Here is a 26,396-nt window from a genome sequence, read left to right on the forward strand (position 1 = left end):
CAAGGATACAGGGTAAGCCCTTTTAGGACTGAGATGAGGAGGAATTTCTTCACCCAAAGAGAGTTGAGCATGCCACAGAAAACTAATTAGGCAAAAATATTGAAAACGTCCAAGAAAGATGTAGATATAGCTTTTCAGACTAAACAGATCAAAGGATATGGGAGGGAAAAGCAGGAACAGGGGACTGAGTTGGATGGTCAGCCAAGATCATACTGAATGTGGGAGCAGTCTCAAAGGGCTGGTTGGATTATTCCCATTCTTATATTCTATGTTTCTTATGTCACATAAGCATTAGGACCCAGATCAGGAAAGATTTTTCCATACAGACAATTAACATTTGGAATGAAACAATGACAGAATGACACTCAATAATAAATTTAAGAGGAAACTAGATAAATATATTAAGAGCCAAAAAGTCTGGGGATATCACGAAAAAGTGGGGGAATGAGACCAATTAAATAGCTCTTTCATTAGCATGCTGGGCCAAGTAGCTTTTGGTCATTCTAATATATTTGGCACAACATCGTTTATTGTTCGACAGACCACGAGGTTAACTCAAGTACCCTTCCTCACTTTGACCTTTGGCCCATTGGAGTTTAGCTGTCTCAGCAGAATAGTCAGATCAGGTTTTGAGTCTTGATTTCTTTGCAGTTTTGTGACTTTAATTCACACCTCTTGCACCGTATTCGTGGTCATTTCTAAACTGCCCACCTCCATGTGATCTGGAAAATACTAATTTTGCTGACCAATATAATTTGAGCATCTGAGCTTCAGTGATAAATCTAGAATGAATTAAGTTTGGCAGAAGCTGCTATTTTATTTATGTGGCGATGTTGTTCATGTTAACAGAGAGGTAAGCAAAGCCCAAAAGATTATGTGGTGCCCAGGTTAGCTTTGCTGAAGTGGGGTTTGCATATTACTGCCAACTGTGCCAAGCCATTACTAATCACAAATTGTTTCAAAAGACCAAATGTCTCCTTTATTTGAGTCCATGTTGCGTGCCTCATTGCACTGATCCCTCAGTACCAATAAGAGTTCCTTCATCATCCTATAAAAAGAAAGACAATAACTTATATTAATGGACCTACTTAATGGATACATTAATGGACTTTCTTATTGCTCATCCACAAGTGGCATCATATTTGCTTTACATTCATCTGGGAGCACAGGATAAAACTTCATGTTAACATCTCATCCGGACTACACCTCTAACAGTGCAGCATTTCCTCAGTACTGTCCTGAAGTGTCAGCCTGATGACATGCGTATGAATCCCTGGAAGAGGATTAAACCTTCAAATCTTCTGACTTGCAAGTGAGAGCAACAGCACAGAACTGAGGTTGTCATCTAAACAGCAAACTTCACAAGTTGGACAATATGTTATTGAAATATTAGACTTCTGAATATCTACACTGACAATGACTTTGGGAAGTGTGAGTGAGGACCTTGCCATTGTGTTATGGCTGTAGCAATATTAAAATTTTCAGTTCTTTATGTTCCAAGGAACTGATTTAATTTTCCAATTAATAATAATTTTGTTACCTTGGATCTTTACCATTACAACTACAGAATTAATTTTATGTGCTTGTAAATGGTTAAACAGAGGATAATCTGTCAAAGATATTCATTACCTGCACACACTGCAGTTAGTACAAACTTTGAAATTTACACCCTTGTTTAAAATCCATTTATGTTCTCACTCAATATGTTTTTGACAATATTCTCATCTGTATCTGCCATTCTATATGGTTAGCTGCATAATTGAACTCTCTTTCAAGTGAAATCTGGAATATATTGTGAGAAAAAGTGATGGAAGCAGATTTATTTTTATATTCCATTTGAAATAAAGGCCAACACTCCATTCGCCTTCCCAGTTACCCAGTTACTTGTTTGCTAGCTTATTGTGATTTATAGTTGAGGACTCCAAATCCCCCTGTTCTGTAACTTTCTGCAGTCTTTCTCCATTTAAGTAATATTCAGGTCCTCTAAGGTTCCCTCTAAAGTTCAGAACTTATAATATATTCCAATTGCCAAGGTTTTGCCCATTTACCTTACTTGTCTATATACCTCTATAAACATTTTATGTCATCCTCAACACTTGCCTCCCCATCTATTTTCATGTCATCCTTAAATGTGGATATAGTAAATTCACTTTCCTTATTCCAAACATTAATATATTAGAAATAGTTGTGGCTACCCGACTGATCCCTGGGCTACCTCACGAGTTATGAGTTGCCAACATAAAAATGCAGGCAAAAGTGAGGCCTACAGATGCTGGAGATTAGAGTCAAGAGTGTGGTGCTGGAAAAGCACAGCAGGTCAGGCAGCACCCGAGGAGCAGGAAAATCGATGTTTCGGGCAAAAGCCCTTCATCAGGAATGGTGAAGGGCATCCTAATGAATGGCTTTTGCCCGAAACATCAATTCTCCTGCTCTCGGATGCTGCCTGACTTGCTGTGCTTTTGCAGCAGCAGAACATAAAAAAGCACTCTCTCCCAACTCTCTGTTTTCTATTAGTTACCCAATGCTTTAGCGTTGCAAATGTATCACTTCGAATGTGTTCTCTTATTTTGTTTTGTAGTCTAATATATATCACCTAATCAAATAAGTTCAAGTATATTGCATCCACTGCTTCTCTTTTATTTATCCTGTTTGTTACCACCTAAAAGAAACCTAATACATTTGTCAGGCATAAATTATGCTGACTAATATTATATGTGGATGTAATTGCCTGAACCTATATTTACAATAAAGAGTATCAGATGAACGTTACCGCTGTATATTGCACGATGAGGTTCAGGTGACACTATTTTGGAGGAGAAACAGTCACGATGTATAACTGATCACCAACTCAATATCCCCCACTTTCTACCATCCTCAAAAGTTAAAATGTCTCCCTGCTATAGGAAGGATGTTGTTAAACTTGAAAGGGTTCAGAAAAAATTATAAGGATGTTGCCAGGTTTGGAAGGTTTGAGCTAGAGGGAGAGACTGAAAAGGCTGAGACTATTTTTTCTGGAGCATCAGAGGCTGAGGGGTGACCTTGTAGAGGTTTATAAAATCATGACCAACAGTTGGGAGGGTCTTTTTTCCCAGGGTAGAGGAGTTGAAAATAGAGGGCATGAGTTTAAGGTGAGAGGAGAAAGGTTGAAAAGGGAACTAAGGGCTAAATTTTTCACACAGAGGGCAGTGTGTGTATGGAATAAACTGCCAGAGGAAGTGTAGGTTGGTACAGTTACATTTAATAGGCAACTGAATGGGCGCATGAATTGTAAGGGTTGAGAGGGACATGGGCCAAATGCTGACAAATGGGACGAGAGTAATTTAGGATATCTGGTCGGCATGGAAGAGTTGGAATGAAGGGTCTGTTTCCGTGTTGTACATCTCTATGACTCCTTTTGATTTCTACCTCTCTCAGCCTAATGCCACCATCTGAACGTCTTGATGTGGTGATGCTCATAACTTGCCACAGATAAATCTGAGTGTCATTCTGCAACAAATGGCCTGATATTTATCGGAAGGCACAATATTGCATTGCACAGACTTATATGATTTCAACCAAAAGTATGTTTCCTTCTATGCATTCACCTTCAGATTTGACTGGATTGCTGCTTGTTTGGAAGGATTTACTACTATGGCTGCATCATGAATGAATGAGGTTTCTCAAGATTGCACTTTCTGGCTTGACCATGTATTAATGATGAGATAAATTATTTACGCATCAAATGCTTATTCTCTGGGGGATTTCATTAACATTTTACTATGTATTAAACAGTTTTATTGTATCTTTTTTCACAAATCTAATTAACACTGTATCCCTTTGAACAGATTTCAAGTTGCCACATGCATTAAACTCTGTTCTAACAGGCCTTTTGGGACAGAACCACATTAAGATCAATAGTGAGTGCTATTAGGAGCAACAAGTGCCCTTATATTGTCCTTGAGAGTTCACAGAGTGCTTGGTGATATCTAATTATGGTGATAATAACAGAAGAAGAAGAATTGGATTTTGAAAAAAGCCATTTTGTTGATCAAGTTTGTTCATGAAATGTGCAATATACTTTAAGTTACACTTTATTCATTGACCTGCGACAGGAAAGTGCTGCATAAACAATTATCCCCGAAAACTAATGTGCTTAACTCAGAATATTCATCCACTTAAGCTTCAGGCTTCCTGTTTCATGTCATGCCTTAGTTGCACTCCAGGAACATTTCGTGAGACACAAGTTATTGAACAGGTGATGCCTGATCACATGGCATTGGATCACGTGATATCTAAAAATGGTGTTGCATTTACCATGAGGTAATTGTCAATGACTAGGATTCAACGAATGACTCAATAGGATGGATGGCAGCTCTCATTTTGTTGTACTTAGTCCTCTTGACAATTTACACACTGAAAATGGACATTAGAGCACTGTTGCTTGTGGTTTTGATGCTGGTAGCCGTTGTTCTTGAGATCTTCCAAGAATCATGAGGCAAAGAGAAGGGAATTTAAAAAAAACAGGTTGGGAAAGAGGGAGATGGATGATGTGGAAGAGAACCCAAAGTAAGGAAAACTGGAAAATCCACAATGAGAAAACCAAATGCAAGAGGAACTAGAGAATACCATCAATTAAGGACATCACCTGTCCATTTGAAAGCTCAAAGTATCAGTGAGAGTGTCCCAGAATATTGTTGCTACAACCACAAGGATCAGAGACTGAGAGTTTGACCCTGTCAGCATCTGATTTACAGTTTTCAACAATTCCAAGCATTATTCACAAAGTCAAAATATCCAGTCACAAAGTTGACATTTGCCAACCTGACATAATCAAAAAGATCAAAGAGCAGTGTTGAATTCCCAGAAATGTAATGCCAACACAGCAAGTGCCCTTACTCCTGTCTCTGATTACAACTTTGTGGAGTAAAATTGTTTAGTTTTGAAAAAAACTGTTTTATTCATTCACGGATGAGGGTGTCACTGGCCAGGCTAGTGTTTATGGGCATCACTAATTGCTAAAGGACAGTTAAGAGCCACATTGCTGTGGGTCTATTCAGTGATCTGGCCTGGAGCAGGTGGGACTTGAACCCAGAGTCCCTACTCAGAGGCAGGAATACTACTACATACCATAGCGATCCTCTTTTACTCATACTTGCACACACAACTGAGCTTTCTATTCATCCCCATCAACAAATCACTTATGATATTTCTTTTATCTGTTAACCAGTAAAACCCTTGTGTTTTTCAATTGATTAATTTATATTAAGGGTAATGCAGACCATCAAAGATCAGAGAGAGGGAGGGGCTACACCAAGGTAGAGTTGGAAGAAGACTTAAAGTGCTCAACTACACCCACCCACCCAACCCCCACCAACCCCCTCCAGATGTGCCTACCTTTCTTTGAAGGCATCAAGAGCATCGGTCAACTCTGTATGCTCCCTCTTCAAGGACACCTGAGCACAAATGCAGCTGCAAAGAGGGTATTGTGTTTAGTAGGAGTTATTTATAAAAGTCCTATTAGCAAAAATAAAAGAGTTGACCCTGTCCTATTGGAATTCCCCATTTGCTATAATGGGATTGCTCACCCCTAAGATTCCCAAGCCATACTGATTCCTGACAATCAAACTCAGCCCAATTTTGCCACATCTGATCCCAGCTCTCTGCTGTCAAAAATTGGGACTGGGGAGAGGAGGATAGTCATTGAACTGTGTGTGGACAGGAAATTTAAATCACTCATTCTGCTATACGCCCAGACATTCCCAAAGGAGCAGGAACCCTGCTGTCGTGCCATTGTTATCCGAAAACACTCAATAAAATTCAGGCACACTGAATCCAAATCTGTGGTTCCTCCAAAAGCACCAAACAATATGAACCAACACACATGAAGAATTCCATGTTGCAATCTTGATCCAGAACAAAGCTGTTTTTAATGTTATAAAAATTGAAAGAACTGCAGATGCTGTAAATCAGAAACAAAAGCAGCAATTTCCGGAAAAGCTCAGCAGGTCTGGCATAATCTGTGGAGAGAAATCAGAGTTAATGTCATTGTCATTGAGAGTCATTGGACCCAGAACAATGATGCTTATTTTACCTATATTTAGGAAGAAAGCTGGATTTTTCTGCTTTTTCGTATTTGTTAAGAAAAAGTGCATGTCTAAAACTATAGCTTCCTCTGGTTCTGCTATATTCAGGGTTTTGTATTTATTGAAGCATTTCTTAATCTGCCACTGTATTTTCAATATTAACTATTAATTGTCTTTTGCAAATTCGTTATTATGTTGACCTTTTTTTAAATATCTGGGAATAACTTCTCCGTAAGATTGTGCTGAAAACAAATCTTGCCATTGAAGACAGCTTACACACAAAAAGAGCTTGCAATCTGTTTAGGACTGACTGCAGCTCTCATATTGTTACACCTGCCACTCCCCTTAACAACTTATGCTCTGAAAATAAAAATTACTCCAATCTCAAGAAAGTCGCTTATTTATCAAAGGTGTCTCTCTGATGACCACTACATTTGAAAATTAAATGGTGATTTAATTTTGTACAATCCTCTGATTTCATACACCACAAATCTTAATATTTGATAGAGCCAAAGTCATATAGCATAAGAAAACTGACCCTTTGGCCCACCATGCCTCTGCCAAATGATAAACACCAAAATACATTAAATTAGGTTGTGTGTAGGTGTGTTACTTTTCATCCATGGGATTGCTGGTATGGGCAGTATTTACCTGGTAATAAATTTCCTTGAGAGGGTGACAGTGACCCCTTCTTGACCCCTTGCCGTTCATCTGGTGTTACTACAGCTACCGTGTTGTTTGGAAGGGGTTCCAGATTTTGTCCTGAAATCCATTGATTCTTCATAGCCATACTGGTCTTGAAATGTTAACTCTGTTTCTCTCTCCACAGAGGCTATCACTCATGCCCACGTTTGGCCAGAACGATCTGTTTTTATATCTCATTTCCAGCTTCCACCATACTTTGTTTGTAAATGAATTTTCAATGTGGTGAAAGAAGTATAAATGGTTGTGACTGTTGGAGGTCCGTCATCTCAGCTCCAGGACATCCCAGCAGGAGTTGCTCAGGGTAGGGTGTTAGGCCCAACCATCTTAATCCTGCTTTATCGATGACCTTCCTTCCATCTGAAGGTCAGAAGTGGAGATGGTCGCTGGGGATAGCACAAAGTTCAGCACCATTCTGAAATGCTCAGATATCAAAGCATGTCCAAACACAACAAGACTGGGACAATACCCAGTTTTGGGTTGATAAGAAGTAGGGAAATATTCATGCCATATAATAGCCAGGCAATTGTCATCTCTTAAAAAAAGGGGATCTCGCTATTGCAGTCTTTGACATTCACTGGCATTACATTCACTGAATCCTCCAATATTAAAAATCACACAACACCGGGTTATAGTTCAACAAGTTTAATTGGAAGCACTAGCTTTCAGAGTGCTGCTCCTTCATCAGGTGGTTGTGAGCAGCGCTCCGAAAGCTAGTGTGCTTCCAATTAAACTTGTTGGACTATAACCTGGTGTTGTGTGACTATTAACTTTGTACACCTCAGTCCAACATCGGCATCTCCAAATCATGTCCTCCAATATCAACATCCTAGGGGTTATCATTCACCAGAAAGTGAACTGGACTAGCCATATAAATAAAGTGGCTACAAGGGCAGGTCAGAGGCTGGTAATACTGCATGGAGTAACTCTCCTCCTGACTTCCCAAATCCTGTCCACTAACTACAAGGCACAAGTCAGGAGTGTGATGGAAATCTCCCAGTTTGCTTGAATGAGTGTAGCAGCTAGGAGATAGTGAGGACTGCAGATGCTGGAGATCAGAATCGATAAAGTGTGGCACTGGAAAAGGCACAGCAGGTCAGGCAGCATCTGAGGAGCAAGAGTTGACGTTTCAGGCATAACCCTCCTTCAATCAAAAAGCACGATACTATGCAGGCTGAAGCAGCATGCTTGATTCGCACCACATCGATAAGCATCCACTTCCTCCACCACCAACGTTCAGTAGCAGCAATGTGTACTGTCTACAAGGTGCAGTGCAGAAATTCACCTTTCAAACACACAACACCACGATCCACTGTAACAGTAGAAAAGCAAGTTGTGAAAAAGTTAGAACTTCAATGATAAAAGAGGATATCAATCTTGAAAAGGATAGGTTAGCTCATACATTAACTGAATATTACATAAATCTTTCACAATAAACAATACATTTAGTTGCCAATTTGATTTTAAAACAATACAGCAAAAGTTGTATAGAGTCATAGAATCCCTACAGGGCAGCACGGTTGCTCACTGGTTAGCACTGTTACCTCACAGCATCAGGGACCTCGGTTCAATTCCAGCCTCGGGTGACTGTCTGTGTGGAGTTTGCACATTCTCCCCGTGTCTGTGTGGGTTTCCTCTGACAATCCAAAGACGTGCAGGTTAGGTGGATTGGCCATGCTGAATTGCCTATAGTGTTCAGGGATGTATAAGTTAGGTACAGAAGTCAGGGGTAAATCTAGGATAGGGGAATGGGTCTGGGTAGGTTACTCTTCAGAGGATCGGTGTGGACTTTTTGAGCTGAAGGGCCTACTTCCACAGTATAGGGATTCTATTTATGTCTGGGTGAAGATTTACTTGGATCGTTCATACAGTAAGCCAGCTCAATGGGTAATTCTGTATCATGTATAGCATTAACTTACATTTACATACTGTCTTTGATATGGTAAAATATGTTTCTCAGAAAAGTAATCAGTGGAACGTTGACACTAAGCTAAGCAAAGACATATTAGGGCAGGTGACCAGGTTTGATCAAGAGTTTAGTTTTGAGGATTGTTTGAAAGCAGAGGAGAAAGGTATAGGAAATGAATTCAAGAGTTGAGACACTAGGCAGCTGAAGTCAAAATCACTGTTGTGCACGCCTGGAAATTTGGAGAAACTTGGAGGCTAGAACTGATCAATGCAGAGGTCTCAAGAATTGCCGAGATGAAACACAATGTGGATGAGAACTAAAAGCTCAGACGTGGGCATCCGGCGGGTGGTGTGGGACATCATCAACACCTGATTTGTATTCCGCTACAATCTGTTAGTGCATAGCCTGAAATTCTAGCACCACTATCTAACCCAGGAGCTCAACTCTAATTCAATGAAAAATTCAGAAGAGCATGCTAGGAGCATCAAGAGGCATGAATAAAAATTGAAATGTCAGGTTGGTGAAGCGAGAGCACAGGACCACAGGAATGCTCAGCAGTAGAAGCAACTTGCGATGTGTAGAGCTCAGCGATTCCATAACCAATAGATCAGATCAAAGCTCAACAGTCCTGACACATCCAGTCTATACTGACAGCGGGAAATTAAGCAGTGAACTGGCGGAGGAAATTTCATGAACATCTTGAAGGACAGCAGAGTTATATTTAAATGAATGTAAAAGCCAAGGCATTTGCAACTATCTTCAGTCAGAAAAACTGAGGAAATGATTTATCTCAGCCTCCAATTGATGATCCCACTATTGCAGATCTATATAATTTATTCTATGTGGTATTATGAAATGACAAGTGGGTATAACAAAGGGTATGGGCCTTGGCACACCATGGTTATAGCATTTCTGGACACTTGCAATATAATGTTTCAGAACTAACTATGTCTCCAATCAAGTTTCCATTTGGAGTTCCAATACCGTCAGGACACTGGCCTGTACCAAAGTGAAAAATTGTCAGATATGTCCCACCAAATGAAAGCAGGAGAAAATCGTTTCAGCCGATACCACTCAGTATCCACTCTCAGTCATCAGCAAAGTGGTGTAAGGTGTCACAAGGAAACAATCTATTCACGAATGCAATAAACAACTCCAGACATAATTCTGGCTCCATTCAAACTCGCTCTGCACACAGGAAGCGAGTGCGTCTGCATTTAACATCAAAACAGTATTTGACCAGGTATGGCAGCAAGGAAGCCTTGTTAAATTGAAGTCGATGGGAATCAGGGGAAACTGTTCACCAGTTGGCATTGCTCCAATCACAGAGGGGGAGCTTGTGGTTACTGAAGATCACTCATCTCAGGAAAGGATATCACTGCAGAAATATCTCAGGGTAATGTTCAAAGCCCAACCATCTTCAGCAGCTTTATCTAGAACCTTGCCTCTATGATCCTTATCAAAAAGGGGTTGCCCCTTATGATTGCTTCCTTTCTCCCGGAAGAATGGCCAAGTACAGTGCTTGATATTCCTCAGTATCCATTGTGGTGGTGGAAGCAGAGTCATTAGAGACATTTAAGTGAATGCTGGATATGCATATGGATAGCAGTGAGTTGAGGGGTGCGTAGGTTAAATTATTTTATTTTACATTTAGATTAATCCTCGGCTCAATATCGTGGGCCAAAGGGCCTGTTCTGTGCTGTACTTTTCTATGTTCTATGTTCTATCATGGAGGGGGTATAGGTTCAAGGTGTTGTGGGAGGGTTTAAAAGAGATGTGCAAGACAGGTTTTTCACACAAAGGGTGGTGAGTGCGTGGAATGTACTGCCAGAGGAGGTGGTAGAAGCACACACAACAGCAGCATTCAAGAAACACCTGGACAAATACAGGAATAAGAAGGGAACTGAGGCATACAGATCCTGTAAGTGAAGACAGTTTTAGTATTGAAGGGCAAAATGTGGTGGTGCAGGCTAGGAGGGCCGAAGGGTCTGTGCTGTCTTGTTTTTTGTTCTTTGATTGTCATTTTGTTTGCCTCATTTCTACCTCTATCATAAGAATATATGAAACAGGTGCAGGATTAGGCCATTCAGCCCCTCACTTCTGACCTACCATTCAATAAGACCATGAATGCTTTGTCCCACCTTCTCTTTTGTGGCCACCTTCTCAGAGCCCTTTGAAATAACTCCACAAAGGTTGTTATCCAGTCACCAAGTCACGCTTTATTTATATGTGCAGAGTATTTGACCTTAGTCCAGCTTTCTTAGAGCAGCTCACAGAGTGAACAGAGCCTCTGACACTCCTGTTTATTTTTTTATTTTTTTTTATATTTTAACCCCCACACTACCGCCTAACTGCGGTAGTGCTTATTCTTTCCCCCAGCACCCATGGCGTGTGTGTGTGCAGGTGTGAGACACAGTGAGAGACACAAGGTGTACGAATCTTCATTCAATTTCCACCACCAGGAAGATAGGAAAACACCCGAGTGGCCAGTGACAAGCACTGCCCTCCACATCAAAGGGCAATGCTGTGTGATCAAAACAGTGAAGGGGAGGGGACACTCCTGTTTATATCTGTCAGCCAGGACTCCCCGATTGGACCAAGTTGACAGCACCAATCAGGGAACTCATATTCTACGAGGTCCACCTGGCTGACCTCGTTACAATCAGGGAACTCATATTCTACGAGGTCCACCTGGCTGACCTTATTACAATCACTACCCCTTCCCCAACTCCTAATTATTTCAAAAATCTATCTCCTATTTCAATAATTGGAATGAACTATCTTATGGTATGAAAAATTCCTTTGTAACTAAGTTTTAAATGAATGTCCTTTGCTTTACAATGATGTCCCCAGTTTGAAATCTTCCCACTGGTGGAAACATCTTAGAGACATAGAGCCATACAGCACAAAAACAGACCCTTTGGATTATGCCGACCATAATCCCAAACTAAATTAGCCCCACCTGCCAGCTCCTGACCCATATTCCTCCAAACCTTTCCTATTCATGTACTTAACTGAGCGTCTTTTAAACATTGTAACTGTGTCCACATCCACCACTTCCTCAGAGAGTTCCCTCCACATGCAAACCGCGCTCTGTGTAAAAAACTTGCCCCTCATGTCTTTTTAAATCTCTTACCTCTCACCCTAAAAATATACACCCTTGTCTTGAAATCCCCCATCTTATAGAGAAGACACCCACCATTAACCCTAACACGATTTTAATAACCTCTATAAGTTCGCCTCTCAACCTCCCACACTCCAGTGAAAAAGATTCCAGCCTATTCAGTCTTTCTTTCCTGCTCAAACCTTCCATACCCAGCAACATCCTGGTAAATCTCTTCTGAGCCTTCTCTCGCTTAATAATATCCTTCCTATAACTGGGTGACCAGAACTGGACACAGTGCAAGCCCCCCTTAGAATCTTCTTTGTTTCAATTTTTCAATTCCTCATTCTTCTAAACTCTCATAAGTAAGGGTCTAAACTGTCTCTATCACCTCACTTCATCCATTTTATCAAATCCCTAAACTAGTTCCATAATTACTCACGTCACTTTGATCCTTGCCATTTGTTGTTCTTTTCCTGGTAATGATCCTAATTGTCCATTTGGATCTGAACACAGTGAGAATGTTTAAATAAGATGCTGGAAGGACTCGGTTTTTAGATCAGAGTGGTGCTGGAAAAGCACAGCAGGTCAGGCAGCTTCCGAGGAGCAGGCGAATCTGCGTTTCGGGCAAAAGCCCTTCATCACTCAGACTAGGCAATATCTGTGTGGAGAACAAGAGTTAATGCTTTGGGTTCTGGAAATCTGAAACAAAAACAGAAATTGCTGGAGAAACTCAGCAAGTCTGACAGCATCTGTAGAGAGAATGAAGCGGCAACTCTTTCACGCAGAGGGTGGTACGTGTATGGAGTGAGCTGCCAGAGGAAGTGGTGGAGGCTGGTACAATTGCAACATTTAAGAGGCATTTGGATAGGTATACGAATAGGAAGGGTTTGGAGGGATATGGGCCGGGTGCTGGCAGGTGGGACTAGATTGGGATATCTGCTCGGCATGGACGGGTTAGACCAAAGTTTCCATGCTGTACATCTCTATGACTCTAAGTCCACCCACCCTTTAACAGAACTGTGTTTATTCCATTAGTCCCAAAATCAGGAAATTATCTTGTTTCTTCCTTAAAAGAATCAAACAATAGTAGAATCAAGATATAGGGCTACGACTTTGTTCATAATATTGCAAGTCAAAATATGTCATGAGCCCATCTTGCTTGTAGTTTCAGAAGTTTCTAATCGTAACACTTCTCTTCTAACTCCCACTGCTTCATTCCTCCTGACCTCACTTTAAACAAAACTCTGCTGAATTCCACTTTGTTAAATGATAAGCTTAAATACTTCACACAGTGTTACGTATTCAACACACAATCGTTCATGGTCAAGCTTTTTTTTTATCTCAAATGAGAACAAATTGAGCTGCCTGAACATCTCGCCACAGCTCTCAACCTCAGAATCAGCAGAGCTGTGTGTTTAATGTTCTTTTTCCAAACCTCCCTCCTCTCCCATTCCCTCCGTTTCTTAAAAGTAAATGTATATAAATTTAAAATTGTCTGCTGGATAAGAATTCCCTTGCAGCAGTGATGCTGCTAATGAAGGACTTCTTCAATAAAATACTTTGGAACAAAGGAAGTTTTCTCTATAAATCAGCTGAATGTACCAAATGACTGCATATTGAAAGCATCTGTGCTGAAAAGTCTGTGAAAATCTACACCAGTTGAACCAGGAAAGGAGGCATTTCCTGATTAGAAGTCTTTCAGCTCAAGGCTACATGTATGATCATGACATTTTGTAAAATATTCATTTAAGGCTGTGACATTTTAAAGTTCTTGCTTTGCTGATGAGCCTCAACTTTGATGAACAAAGAGATTTACATTTATATGGCATTGTTTCTGACATCAAAATGTGCCAAAGCCTTTAATAGCCACAGGAGATTGTTTGAAGGAAACTTCCTGTTGTAAGGTAGCAGCCAGTCTGCAAGGCTTCACTAGAAACCTATGGGTTAATGACTGTGGAGTTTGTACATTCTCCCCGTGTCTGCGTGGGTTTCCTCCGGGTGCTCCGGTTTCCTCCCATAGTCCAAAGATGTGCAGGTTAGGTGAAAAAGCCATGCTAAATTGCCCGTAGTGTTCGTTGCATTATCAGGGGTGAATGTAGGGGAATGGGTCTGGGTGGGTTGCTCTTCGGAGGATCGGTGTGGAATTGTTGGGCTGAAGGGTCTGTTTCCACGCTGTAGGGAATCTAATCTAATCTAATTTTATCACTTTTACCCATGTCATTCAAGAAGCACAAACAGGACATGAGGAGAATATTACAAGCTTTTCTGGAATGGTGTCTTGGGATCTGTTACATGTGTCTGAAAAGGTAAGTAGGTAGTTCTGAGGAAGGTTCACCCGAACTCTGATTTTCTCTCCACAGGTGCTGCCGGACCTGCTGAGTTTTTCCAGCAGTTTCTGTTTTTGTTTCTGACTTGCAGCATCCACAGTTCTTTCATTTATTTTTTAAAGGTAGGGTAAGGCCTCAGTTTAACATATCATCCAAAGGACTACACTGGGGTAGTGGTGGGTTAGACATGTGGTAGATGGGAACTGTACTTCCTCCCCACTGTGGTGATATGTTAACTTAAATAATGTACTGAAATGTAAATAGTGTACATCCTTCCACCAATGTACTGAAATCTCTGGAGTGGTTCTTTCAATCTTCTGACATGGAAGTGGCTTTGCGAACACTGGGCTTGACATCTTGGATAAATTAAGCCTGAGGAAGTTAGTTAAAATAAATTTTATCACGAACACTGTATGCCAGGAAAATATCCTAATTATCACTGTGGAGATCAGCTTCAGTTCCTGGACAATTGGTTTATTCGTGCTGTTGACCTTTGCTCCTCATTCTTGAGTCCTGGGTCTTTCAAAGGCAGAAGCCCAGGGGCATAGAGCAAAGGTCATTGACATACTTACACAAATCTTGCCTTCTTGTGAATGTGAATTTCTTCATAAGGGACCTTTGTTCGATGATAGGCTTTTTCTCCAAGACTGCCCCACCTCTTGTAACTCATTCCATAGCCCCCACCTGCTACCCCTCTGGGTGGCACGGTGTCTCAGTGGTTAGCACTGCTGCCTCATAGCACCAGGGACTCGGGTTTGATTCCAGCCTTGGGTGACTGTGTGGACTTTGCACATTCCCCCCACAGGTAAAAACAATGACTGCAGATGCTGGAAACCAGATTCTGGATTAGTGGTGCTGGAAGAGCACAGCAGTTCAGGCAGCATCCGAGGAGCAGCAAAATCGACGTTTCGGGCAAAAGCCCTTCATCAGGAATAAAGGCAGAGAGCCTGAAGCGTGGAGAGATAAGCTAGAGGAGGGTGGGGATGGGGAGAAAGTAGCACAGAGTACAATAGGTGAGTGGGGAAGGGGATGAAGGTGATAGGTCAGGGAGGAGGGTGGAGTGGATAGGTGGAAAAGAAGATAGGCAGGTAGGACAAGTCATGGGAACAGTGCTGAGCTGAAAGTTTGGAACTAGGGTGAGGTGGGGGAAGGGTTTCCTCTCACAGTCCAAAGATGTGCAGGTTAGGTGAATTGGCCAAGCTAAATTGTGTTAGGTGCAATAGTCAGGAGTCAATATAAGGTAGGAGAATGGGTCTGAGTGAGTTACTCTTTGGAGGGTCAGTGTGGACTTGTTGGGCCAAATGGCCTGTTTCCATACTGTAGGGAATCTAATCTAATCAAACCACCATGATCCCAGTTCTCCTCTCTGTGAGTTAGAGTATGATCCCATTAAGCCCAATAAATCTCTATCACAATATTCAAGTAGCCATTGCTCATGCAGCAAATAGTGTTTATTTTCCTGGACTCCTGATCTGAAACACACAAGTTAGGTTTCGCCCATTTCAGTTTGAAAGTTTTAAGTCAAGTCTGGAAATAAAACACTGATATCAGTAAAAGGACAATGAAGCTATTGGATTATAAATAGCTCATAAATAATGGTAAAAGTTCATTAACCTAAAATATTAACTCTATTTCTCTCCACAGTTGCTGCCTGATCTGCCGAGACTTGTCAACATTTTCTCATTTGATTCCACCGATTTGCTTATCTGCCCAGTCCATATGTGACTCCATTAGTACACCAAAGTGTTTGGCTTGTAGTTACCTTCTTCAATGATCTCCCAGGTCACTCCACTGTATCAAACCAATTCTGATGGTTCAATTAGAGGGATTGCCATCATTCAATCAGGAGCACCTAGGGATTATCAATAATTGACAGCTTTCCCAAAAACACCGACAAGCAAAAGAAATTAATATCTGAGCCTCTATGCCGATGGTTAGGATAGATGAATTTATCAAATGGGTATAGAAACATAGACCAATGGAAAATAGGAACAGAAGTAGGTGCAGACTAGGACAGCATGGTGGCTCAGTGGTTAACACTGCTGCCTCATAGCACCAGGGATCCTGATTCAATTCCTCAGATGACTGCGTGGAGTTTGCACATGCTCCTTGTGTCTGCATGGGTTCCCTCCAGGTACTCCAGTTTCCTCCCACAGTCCAAAGATATGCAGGTTAGGTGGACTGGCTGTGCTAAATTGTCTATAATGACCAGGATTAGGTGGGTTAGCTATGATAAATGTAAGGTTATAAGATAGGGATCTGGGTGATCTGGATTCATTTAAGAAAGAGTTGGATAGAGCTCTCAAAGATAGTGGAATCAAGGGTTATGGAGATAAGGCAGGAAGAGGATACTGATTAGGAATGATCAGCCATGATCATATTGAATGACAGTGCAGGCTCGAAGGGTTGAATGGCCTACTCCTGCACCTATTGTCTATTGCCCTTTGGACTGAATGGCCTGCTTCTACATTGTAGGGATTCTTTATAATTTGAATGTGATCTGCCATTCAATATGATCATGGCTGATCATCAAACTCAGTTCCCTGTTCCCACTTTCTCCCTATATTCTTTCGTTCCTTTCGCCCTAAAAACTATATCTGATTTGTCCTTGAAACCATTCAAGAATAAAGAGGCCAAATCTTTTTCCAGCTGATGTGCAGTTTCTTCCAGACATTCTTGGAAGGTGATATGGAGAAGAACCCCTGCCCTACTTGTTTCTCCCCATAGCTGGACACACTGAGGTAAATTCAATTGCTTCCTATAATTCTCAGATATCCCAATTCAATAATTAATGATGTCTCTATTTTGTAGGTAAATTTGAGTCCTGGTTGCAAATTCTGCTTTGGATCAGCATTCCTAGATTTTCAAGCTTCCTATGGCTCCTTAGGATTCCTTGTATGTTAAAATTATAAAATCTGTCAGGATTCTATGATTCTATAATTAGATAAAGAGGGTGGTGAAGCAAGTTTCTTTTAACCAGCAAGTTATTATGATCTGGAATTGTCTCCCTGATACGGTGCAGAAGGCAGATTCACAAATAATTCTCAACAGAGAGTGGGATATATACTTCAAAAAGTAAACTTTGTAGGACTGTAGAGAATGGATTGGGGAAAGGGGCTAATTGGGTAGCTTTTCCAAAGAGCTAGCAAGCAAAGTCATAATGGGCCAGATGGCCTCCCTGTGCTGTGTATCTCGGATTCTGTGTCTTGCAGAATGAAGAAAATGAAATATTTACTTTGCTTAGGAATTCAAGTAATTTGCATTTATTATACTTCAATGATATCCAGATTGCCGTATGGCATTGAAATTGTTTAACGTGTGAACTATCAAAACACAGTAAGGTGTCAACCCCTTGAGCGAAGAAGCCGAAAAAGAAAAGTAAATTAGCTCAAATTTATACAGTCATATCCCTTCATGCCATGTTTGGGTTTATGGAAATCATAACGATATGTTATAGTCGTTACAAGAAAATAGATAACACTATGTAAAATGAAAGGGAGGGGTGTTTAGCATACTAGCAATAGTAGCATATTAGAAAGATCATTTTTAGGGCATGTGACTGCGATTTTCAAATTTGAAAGTTAAGATGCATGGTCCCGTCTTGTTTTTTTCAACCATGGGCCCTTTACCTTTATTCTAGTACAGACAGGGCCGAGAGTCTAAGATCTTCCTCTATCAACCACCATACTATTGAGCACTGGAACTTGAAAACAGCACATCATCATCTATTTCTTGGTTCAGAACAGGAATAAGATCGAAAAAAGCAATTTCATTCAAATAAATCTTTGGCAAATGTCAATACCTTTATGATTTGCCAGAGTCAGAAGTCACGTGACACCAGGTTATAAGTCCAACAGGTTTATTCGAAATCACAAGCTTTCAAAGCGTTGTTCTTTTGTCAAGTGAAGTGTCCATCGCTTATCCAACACCCTCACCTCTGCATCAAGTTTAGTCATAGTGTTTTTGTAGAATCACAGAATTGTTACAATGCAGAAAAATGCTATTCAGTGTACTGTGTCTGCACCAGCTCTTCAAATAAGCATCATTCCCTACTATCAATCTCCTGCTTTCTCCCCATATTCTTGCACCACTACTATGCAAATAATCTTCTAATTCTCCCAATTGAACCTGCCTCCACTGCATTTCCAGACTGTGTATTCCATACCGCAACTACTCACTGAATTAAAAAGGTTTATTCTCATGACACCCCTGCTTCCTTTGTACATTTATTCCCTCTCGTTCTTGTTTCTTTATGAGCAGGAACAGCATCTCCCTATCCACTCGTGATTTTGAAAAGCTTAATCAGATCTCCTCTCAGCTTTCTTCTCTCCAAGGAGAACAGTCCCAATTCTGGATTAGAGTGGTGCTGGAAAAGCACAGCAGTTCAGGCAGCATCCGAGGAGCAGGAAAATTGACGTTTCGGGCAAAAGCCCTTCTTCAGGAATAGAGGCAGGGTGCCTGCAGGGTGGAGGCACCCTCTCATTTATCTTTCCACTATGGATAACTTAGCATGGCCAATTCTCCTAACCTGCACATCTTTGGACTGTGGGAGGAAACGGGAGCACCCAGAGGAAACCCACGCAGACACAGGGAGAATGTGGAAACTCCACACAGTCAGTCGCCTGAGGCTGGAATCGAACCTGGTGCCCTGATGCTGTGAGGCAGCAGTGCTAACCACTGAGCCATTGTGCTGCCCCCAGCCATTATGGCACTCCCTCTTCTTTTTCACTTGTGGGAGTAAGATTATAATCGAGGCTACACTGATTATTTTACTATTTCAGCTCTCTGGTGCCTCCACCACTCCTAAATTAAATCTGTGTGAGCAATCTGAACCCAGTTTCTGAGCTCAGTTTCTGGTGTGCGTTGGAGTGGAAGAGACACAGCACAAAACTGTCCCACAACGCAGCAAGAATTAGAAAATCTCACTCAAAGTGCAGCAAAGATTAGTGGTGGGAAATGGCAACACTCCACCAGCTCAGTTGCAAGTACCTTTTCTGAGCTTGCAGGGAAAACATGTTATTACTGTAGTGTGTTTACTCTGCATACGAAATAATAGTTAAGTTAGGAGAGCTTAATGCTGACACTGGGAAGAGAGAAAATAAAGTTCTGTTCCACAACGTGGGCATTTCTCAGCTTGACGAGCATAAGATTTGCCACAAAAAGTGACACATTGCTATTGGTAACACCTCAGACTATTCCAGGCTGTTCCTATAGTGCTGAAAATGGCATAAACAGCCTGTGGATTGTCACAGTGGCTTTGAAACGATTACCTGCTGGAAGTTAACCAGCAGGAATTTAATTATACAGGGTATGCCACCAATAAAATTCAAGATTGTTAAGCATTTCTACTGAGATGTGTTATGACTGAGGTTTAATATATATGAGGCGATGTGTACTGCAATGACACTGAACACCTTTGTTTCAGAGATCTATGTGACAATTAAATGACCAATCAAACCAAGTTTCTGCCTTTAACTCATCAAAAAAAAAGTGTTCTCCCTGCTCTGAATAATAGGTATTTGTCTTCTTTTTAATAATGCCTGGCATTTTCCACAGTCAATCGTTTCCTCCTATTGTCCTTCAGGTGCATTCATGCCAATTGGCCTACTCTTCCTACACAATCCCCGCCTCCCCATCCACTCCCCTCCCACCCTCCCCCCCAGTGCACAACCCCCCCAATCTTCCTCTCTTCTCTCAACACTTCGACAAACAGAAGCAAGACTTGATCACATCCCAGGGACCTGAGTCCCAATATCGGATTCACAGATTAACACTGTTTGGCAGATTTCTAAATTGTAAGCTCCAATCCAGATTTGTACCAGTAAAATCTGTTAATAATGTGGTTGTAGGTGTTACTTGTCATGACTCCTACCGCTGTACTTATGTAAAACAAGTAGAACGTGACACCCAAACTGATCTGAACTAAAGGTACATTTGAATTGTTGCTTTCCTGTTGTTTTCGGCTTTGATGTTAAACATCTCGGCTCTAGATCTTTGTCACTTTTATCTTATAACCAAATTCCAGGAGGTGTTTCGAAAAGACATCATCTTTCTGTCCACTATGTTCTAGAATCCAATGGGCTGAATCCCTGATACTTACCTTTATGACATTGATTCAAATGGGAACTCACTGGGGAGGACATTGTAGCTATTCTGGCACTTTGTACTACTGCGTTGTCTTTTTGCAATGTGTATCAATAGCACTCTGTTTTTTTTACAACTCAGAATCTGTAGTTATTGATTCATGTGACAGATTTTAGATGGTCAATTCCCTTAATGTTTTCATATCTTGTGAGTGTTATCATAGCATAATCAGTTTCAAATGTATATTTGGAATTCTAGAACTTCAAAGTTATAAGATTTTTTATAAAATTCACTGGTTTAGTGAGCCTGATGTGGATAGAAACATCGAAAAGAGGAGCAGGCATAGGCCATTCAGCCCTTTGAGCCCACTCTGCCATTCAATATGATGATTGCAGATCATCCAACTCAATGCAACATTTATGTCCTTACAATGTCGCTGAGTGAGGAATTGTCTAGCATTTTGGGAATTGGTTCTTGTTAATAATTAGCAATTAGATTTACAATGGTTTCTGGGTAAATGCATACTGATCCAAGTATTATTGAAATCATCGAATTCCAATGTGCCAAAACAAAACTTTTCCATGATGCCCACTGAATTGATTATTTTTGTTCCCTCATAGGTATTCACCAGCTGGACGAACATTTGTTGCCTGACCTGGATAAGAATGGCATTTGATACACTTGCCTTTATTGGTCAGTATATTAAGTATGAGAGTTGCGATGTCATCTAGCAGCTATACAGGACATTGGTTTGGCCACTTTTGGAATACTGCATTCACTTCTGGTCTCCCTCCTATTGGAACAATGCTATTAAACTTGCAACAGTCTAGAAAAGATTTACAAGGATGTTGCCAGGGTTGGAGGGTTTGAGCTACAGGGAGAGGTTGAATAAGTTGGGACTGTTTGCCCTGGAGCATCAGAGGCTGAGGGGTGACCTCATAGAAGTTTATAAAATCATGAGGGGCATGGATAGGATGAATAGTCAAGATCATTTCCCCAGGGAATCCAAAGCTAGACAGCATAGGTTTAAGGTGGGAGGGGAAAGTTTTAAAAGGGACCTAAAGGGGTAACTTTTTCATGCAGAGGGTGGTACGTGTGTGGAATGAGCTGCCAGAGGAAGAGGTAAAGGCTGGTGCAATTGTAACATTTAAAAGGCATTCGGATGGGTATATGAATAGGAAGCGTTTAGAGGGATATGGTCCAAATGCTGCCAAATGAGACTAGGTTAATTTGGGATATCTAGTTGGCATGGATGAGTTGGACTGAAAGGTCTGTTTCCATGCTGTATGATTCTATGATTCACTGGCTAAAGTAGCCAAATCTGGTAAGGAGCAGGCTAGATGGGGAAAGGACGACAGTTCCATTCCTTAAAGGCCTTTAATAACCTAAATTTCATGACAATCATTTCATGGCCGTCATTAGAGGTTTAATTCTAAATTTGCATTGGATTCACATTGGTAGGATTTGATCACTGGATATAGGGATAATACCACTGGGCCATTACTTCCCCAGTTCATAAGCTAAGCCAAAGTTATTGTTTCAGACAGAAAATATCAACAAGTTCCACATTCATTATTGATGCTTTAAGTGTCATGAACCATTCCACCCTTTGCTTTTTGTAAATCCAATTCATTAATATTATGTACCAACGGCTCCTGTTATCGCACATTAATTGTTAACATTTCAGTCAGCTTTTGAAAACACAGAATGGGCCAGCATATGGTCATTGTGTCCACAGCACACAGATTGTCACAGTCTTTTAGGTGACTCGAGCAAGGTTCTTCCCACTTGGCTGTTCCACTGAATTATAAGGAAGGAGTTAGTGTTGATTTCTGATACTGGGCCAGCCCATGGCTCCATTGGTATTGTCTCTCCTCTGAGTGAGCTATTCATGAACTCAAGTGCCACTGCCTGGATCTGAGCATGGAAACTTCCACTGACCAGTCAACATTTGTGCTGACCTACTGCAGTGTGAAAGGTGCTAAATTCCTGATCAGCATTAAATCTGTTCCCCCAAAGCTGGATATGAAAGCTCCAAATGGGGCTGATTTTGAAAACGAGTGAGAAAGGTGGCTCAGTGGTTAGCACTGCTGCCTCATAGCACCAGAGTCCCCAGTTCAATTCCAGCCTCAGGTGACTACCTGTATGGAGTTTGCATGTTCTCTGTGTAGGTTTCCTCCCGCTGTGCAGCTTAGGGGGATGGGGCATGCTAAATTCTTCTGTAGTATCCACAGGATGTGCAGACTAGGTGGATGAGCCATGGAAAATGGGGCAAGAGTGAGTCTGGGTGGTATGCTCCTCAGAAGGTCAATGGAGACTTAATAGGCCAAATGGCCTCTTTCTGCACTGTAGATATTCTTTGATTTGTCCTTGTTAATATCCCTCAATCAATGTTATTAAAATTGAATATTTGATCAGTAACATCTTGCTCTTTGTGGAAGTTCGCCGTGCACAATTTGACTACCACATTTCATACATTACGACAGTGACAATGTGTGTCAAAAGTGGCTTCAAAAATGGTTCAGGATATTCCAAAGTTATGATTGGCATGACAGAAATGTTTTCACAAAGGATTAATTAGTGAGGGCAAACGTTATAAAAATATGGCTTTGCATAAAAGTTAAAGTGACAAACTATGTGGCAAACAAACGAGTGAGAGAGACTAACGTTAATATTTATCTATGTAAATAACCAGTTAGTGGGGAGTTGACTATAACTACCAGGTTGCCACAAGAACCTACTACAAGCCTTTTTGACTGAAAGAAAGCAAAGCTGCTTTATAACTAATAGGCGACAAGCCCATTTCGACTGTGATAATAATAATTCAGTGTAAAATTGGAGCAAATATTCCATCATGTTCCTTGAATTTCAGTGAAGTTTTTGACCCTGGTTGAACATACACCTAAAGGTTTTCTCATATGACTTCCCTCTTCTAAACTTCCAAACACGATAACCAACCTTTTTCCCTCCATCTCCAATACTTTGATAACAAACAATTAGCATTCAAATAAAACAAATAATGCGTAATTTTGAATCACCTCAATGACTTTTTTTCCAAAAATAGAAATTTCTAGAACAGCCTCAGCAGGTCTGACAGCATCTGCTCAGAACAGAGGAAAGGTTTCTTGACCTTAAACGTTTCTCTCCACAGACGCTGCCAGACCTGCTGAACTTTTCCAATAATTTCTTGTTTTGTTTCTGATGTACAGCATCTGCAGTTCTTTCAATTCGAATTTCTTATAAGATACCCTCGGGGGAGCAGTGTATTTAGGAGAATATCTTTTAACTTCTGGCTCCGGGACATACCTAGAAAAATTGGCAATCTGAAACACTATCTATACAGCTTTTCATAATGTTTCTCCAATAACAGACTTTAACTAATTAAACTGGCTATCCATAAAAAAGATGCAACAGATTTATTCAAAAAGCAAAATACTGGAAATGCTGGAAATCTGAAACAAACACAGAGAACGATGAAATTCAAATTCTGAAGAAGTCACATTTGACTTGAAACATTAACTCTGCTTCTCACTTCACAGATGCTGCCAGACCTGCTGAGTTTCTCCAGCACTCTCTATGCTCATAGCAACAGAGTTTCATTACCTGCCCAACTGAGTTGCCATGTGTAGGTTTGCAATTGTAGCTCACACTCCATTGTGTGTCTCATACAATTTGAAGGACCTAATCTAGGGCACTGTCTGTGATGATTTGGCTGGGATTGAAAACTCCCCGTTTTGGAAACTGCAGGACAGGCTATAACAGTTAGAAATTATCCTTATGTGTAATTCAAGGAATAACCAGTAGGGGTCATGCATAAGTAAGTCTGGTCCAGTTTGAACAAGTGAAACAGTCTCTGATGCCATTGATGATTTGACCCAGTTTGATTTGACATAGTAACCTTTAACCTGTTGAACAATGAAACCTTTTTCCAACTTCTTGTTGTGCTTCTTCCGTTCAACATTTGACAAAAAGTAAAACAACTTCCAATAAATGTTGTAGAAAAATAAACAGCTCAGAGTGTTCTATTGGTGATATTAGCTGAAAGACATTTTAGACACAGAGTTGATATTTTCGACGCACTATTTCATAGTGGGTGTTAATCCCTATGAGTGTGTATGGAATAAATGGGTTTGTACCTTCATTAGAATAGTGAATAAAAAATTGTCATTTGAGAAATCAAATCCCAATATATTGGCAATTTAGAGATTTAAAGCAAACATTTTATCAAAGTATGAAATGATTTAAGATTTAAAGAGTCATTGATATTGTAAGCCTGTTAAATTCTTATTTTTTCAGAATCCAGAAGATATTTCTGAGTGTATCAGAAATACCATGATCCACAATGAAGTGAGTCAGGGTTTTAATTTTATGTTCACAGTGACTTGAACACCCTGTGTCATCCCTCCCCCAACATGTACAGCACGAGTATTATTCCTCCAGCCAAACCAATTATCAATCTCTGGTCGTTCCTACTATATCTGACATCCCCCACAGTTAAACACCACATTAATGTGAGACCCCTATCAAACAAATGTCACTGATAGTCATTCCATTTTGTCGTCATGCATCTAATTTCTGCTTATTCAGTATTAAGGCTGTATTGAAAATAATTAGATAGATAGCTCTTCAGTTGGTGAATTATAACAAAATCTGTAAAAGTAACAGTCAGGGCTCATTTAGCCTCTTCTGCTGTAGTGCTTGCTACTGCAGGAGTGTGGATCCATTTTGATCTCGTTAATATTCATGATTCACTAACAAGCCAACCGAAAGTGATAATGCTTTGATGGCAATTTAGGAATAGGGAATGCAAGAGAACTTGATTAACAATATACTAATCATCGCCACCATTGACCTGATTCAAGAATCTTTTAAATTCTCACATTGACATTTCCTATATCACAGATGACTGCATTGCCTGCCTGTGCTTTTAACCTAAAAAAAAGTGCTCATAATACAAGATCAGATCTCTTTTCTGAGAGGGGGAGGGGTGTGGCTGAATATGTCTTGACACCAAATTTGTAAGTATTAGCAGAATTACCAGGGGAACTGACCGATTGCATTGTAAGGAAACATGAGGGAGCATATTTTATATAGTCTGTTATAAAGCATGTCAATTAGAAGGCATCTACAATTGTGGAAGTGATAGTGATTTCGGTGCAAGAGATGCAACTAGACTTCTTGAATTTATCATAGGCAGCATTCAGATGTGATTACAAACTACGTCAATGCAAGCTGAGCATAGCTGAATAAACTAATTGCAATTCCAAATATCTTTATGGTGCATCACCATTTCCAGTCTTTGCAACAAACTGTAAGGCAGAATCTTGAATGCTTGCTTCTCTCTGTATAACTGTATGAATTCCTTCATACCACAGCTCTATTTGTTTTTCTGCCGTTGTCCCCTCTCTTCTTACCTACATCCATGACACTTTGATGTCTTACATCACATCAGTGGTCTTCAACTTCCCAACCCCAACCATTTTTTCTTTATGATGAGCATTAGTAAAGTGTGCATAGTCAGAGAATGTGCAGACTGGATAGTACAGACAGGGAGAAGCTGTTTAATCTTTTGCAGGAACAAGAATGAGAGGACATAGATTCTTTTTTTAAGCACTCTTCAGATGTGGGCATCGCTGACTGGGCCAGCATTTATTGCCTATCCCTAGTTGCCCCTTGAGAAGATGGGGGTGAGCTGCTTTCTTGAACTGCTCCAGTCTACCCACTGCGGGTTGACCCACAATGACCACAGGGAGGGAATTCCAAGATATTAACCCAGCGACAGAGAAGGGATGGTGATATATTTCCAGGTCAGGATGATGTGTGGTTTGGAGGGGAACTTGCAGAGGGTGGTGTTGCCATGTATCTGCTGTCCTTGCTCTTCTAGATGGAACTGGTCATGGATTCGAAAGGTGCTGTGTGAGGATCGTTGGTGAATTTCGGCAGTGCATCTCATTGACAGGACCCACAGCTGCTACTGAACATCAGTGGTGGAGGGAGTGGATGCTTGTGTGAGACATAGATCAAGTAGTTCGAATTTGTTGTGTATAGTTCCGATAAATCTTTCTCAAGATTAAATGAAGGTTAAGAATGAGACTCTGGCAGGGAACAACCTACCTTCAACTAAGTTAAATTGCCTTGTTACATAAACCTGTTAGCGTCAGTTACTTGTCAATTAGCTGAAAATAGCTGGTTCAGTTAGTAATAAT

At 40.7% G+C, this 26,396-nt stretch overlaps 1 long non-coding RNA gene across 1 annotated transcript; it reads right to left on the minus strand.

Annotated features, from left to right (window-relative positions):
• Positions 1 to 822: 822 nt before the first annotated feature.
• LOC140478710 (uncharacterized) lies at positions 823 to 7,410 on the minus strand. The gene is made up of 3 exons (XR_011960853.1): positions 6,714 to 7,410; positions 5,374 to 5,448; positions 823 to 1,048 (listed from the first exon to the last, which is right to left on the minus strand). It is a non-coding gene; the product is annotated as an uncharacterized lncRNA (long non-coding RNA).
• Between the last annotated feature and the right edge of the window lie 18,986 nt (positions 7,411 to 26,396).

The sequence above is a fragment of the Chiloscyllium punctatum genome, chromosome 6 (assembly GCF_047496795.1).
Source record: "Chiloscyllium punctatum isolate Juve2018m chromosome 6, sChiPun1.3, whole genome shotgun sequence".
In the NCBI taxonomy this organism is placed as follows: domain Eukaryota; kingdom Metazoa; phylum Chordata; class Chondrichthyes; order Orectolobiformes; family Hemiscylliidae; genus Chiloscyllium; species Chiloscyllium punctatum.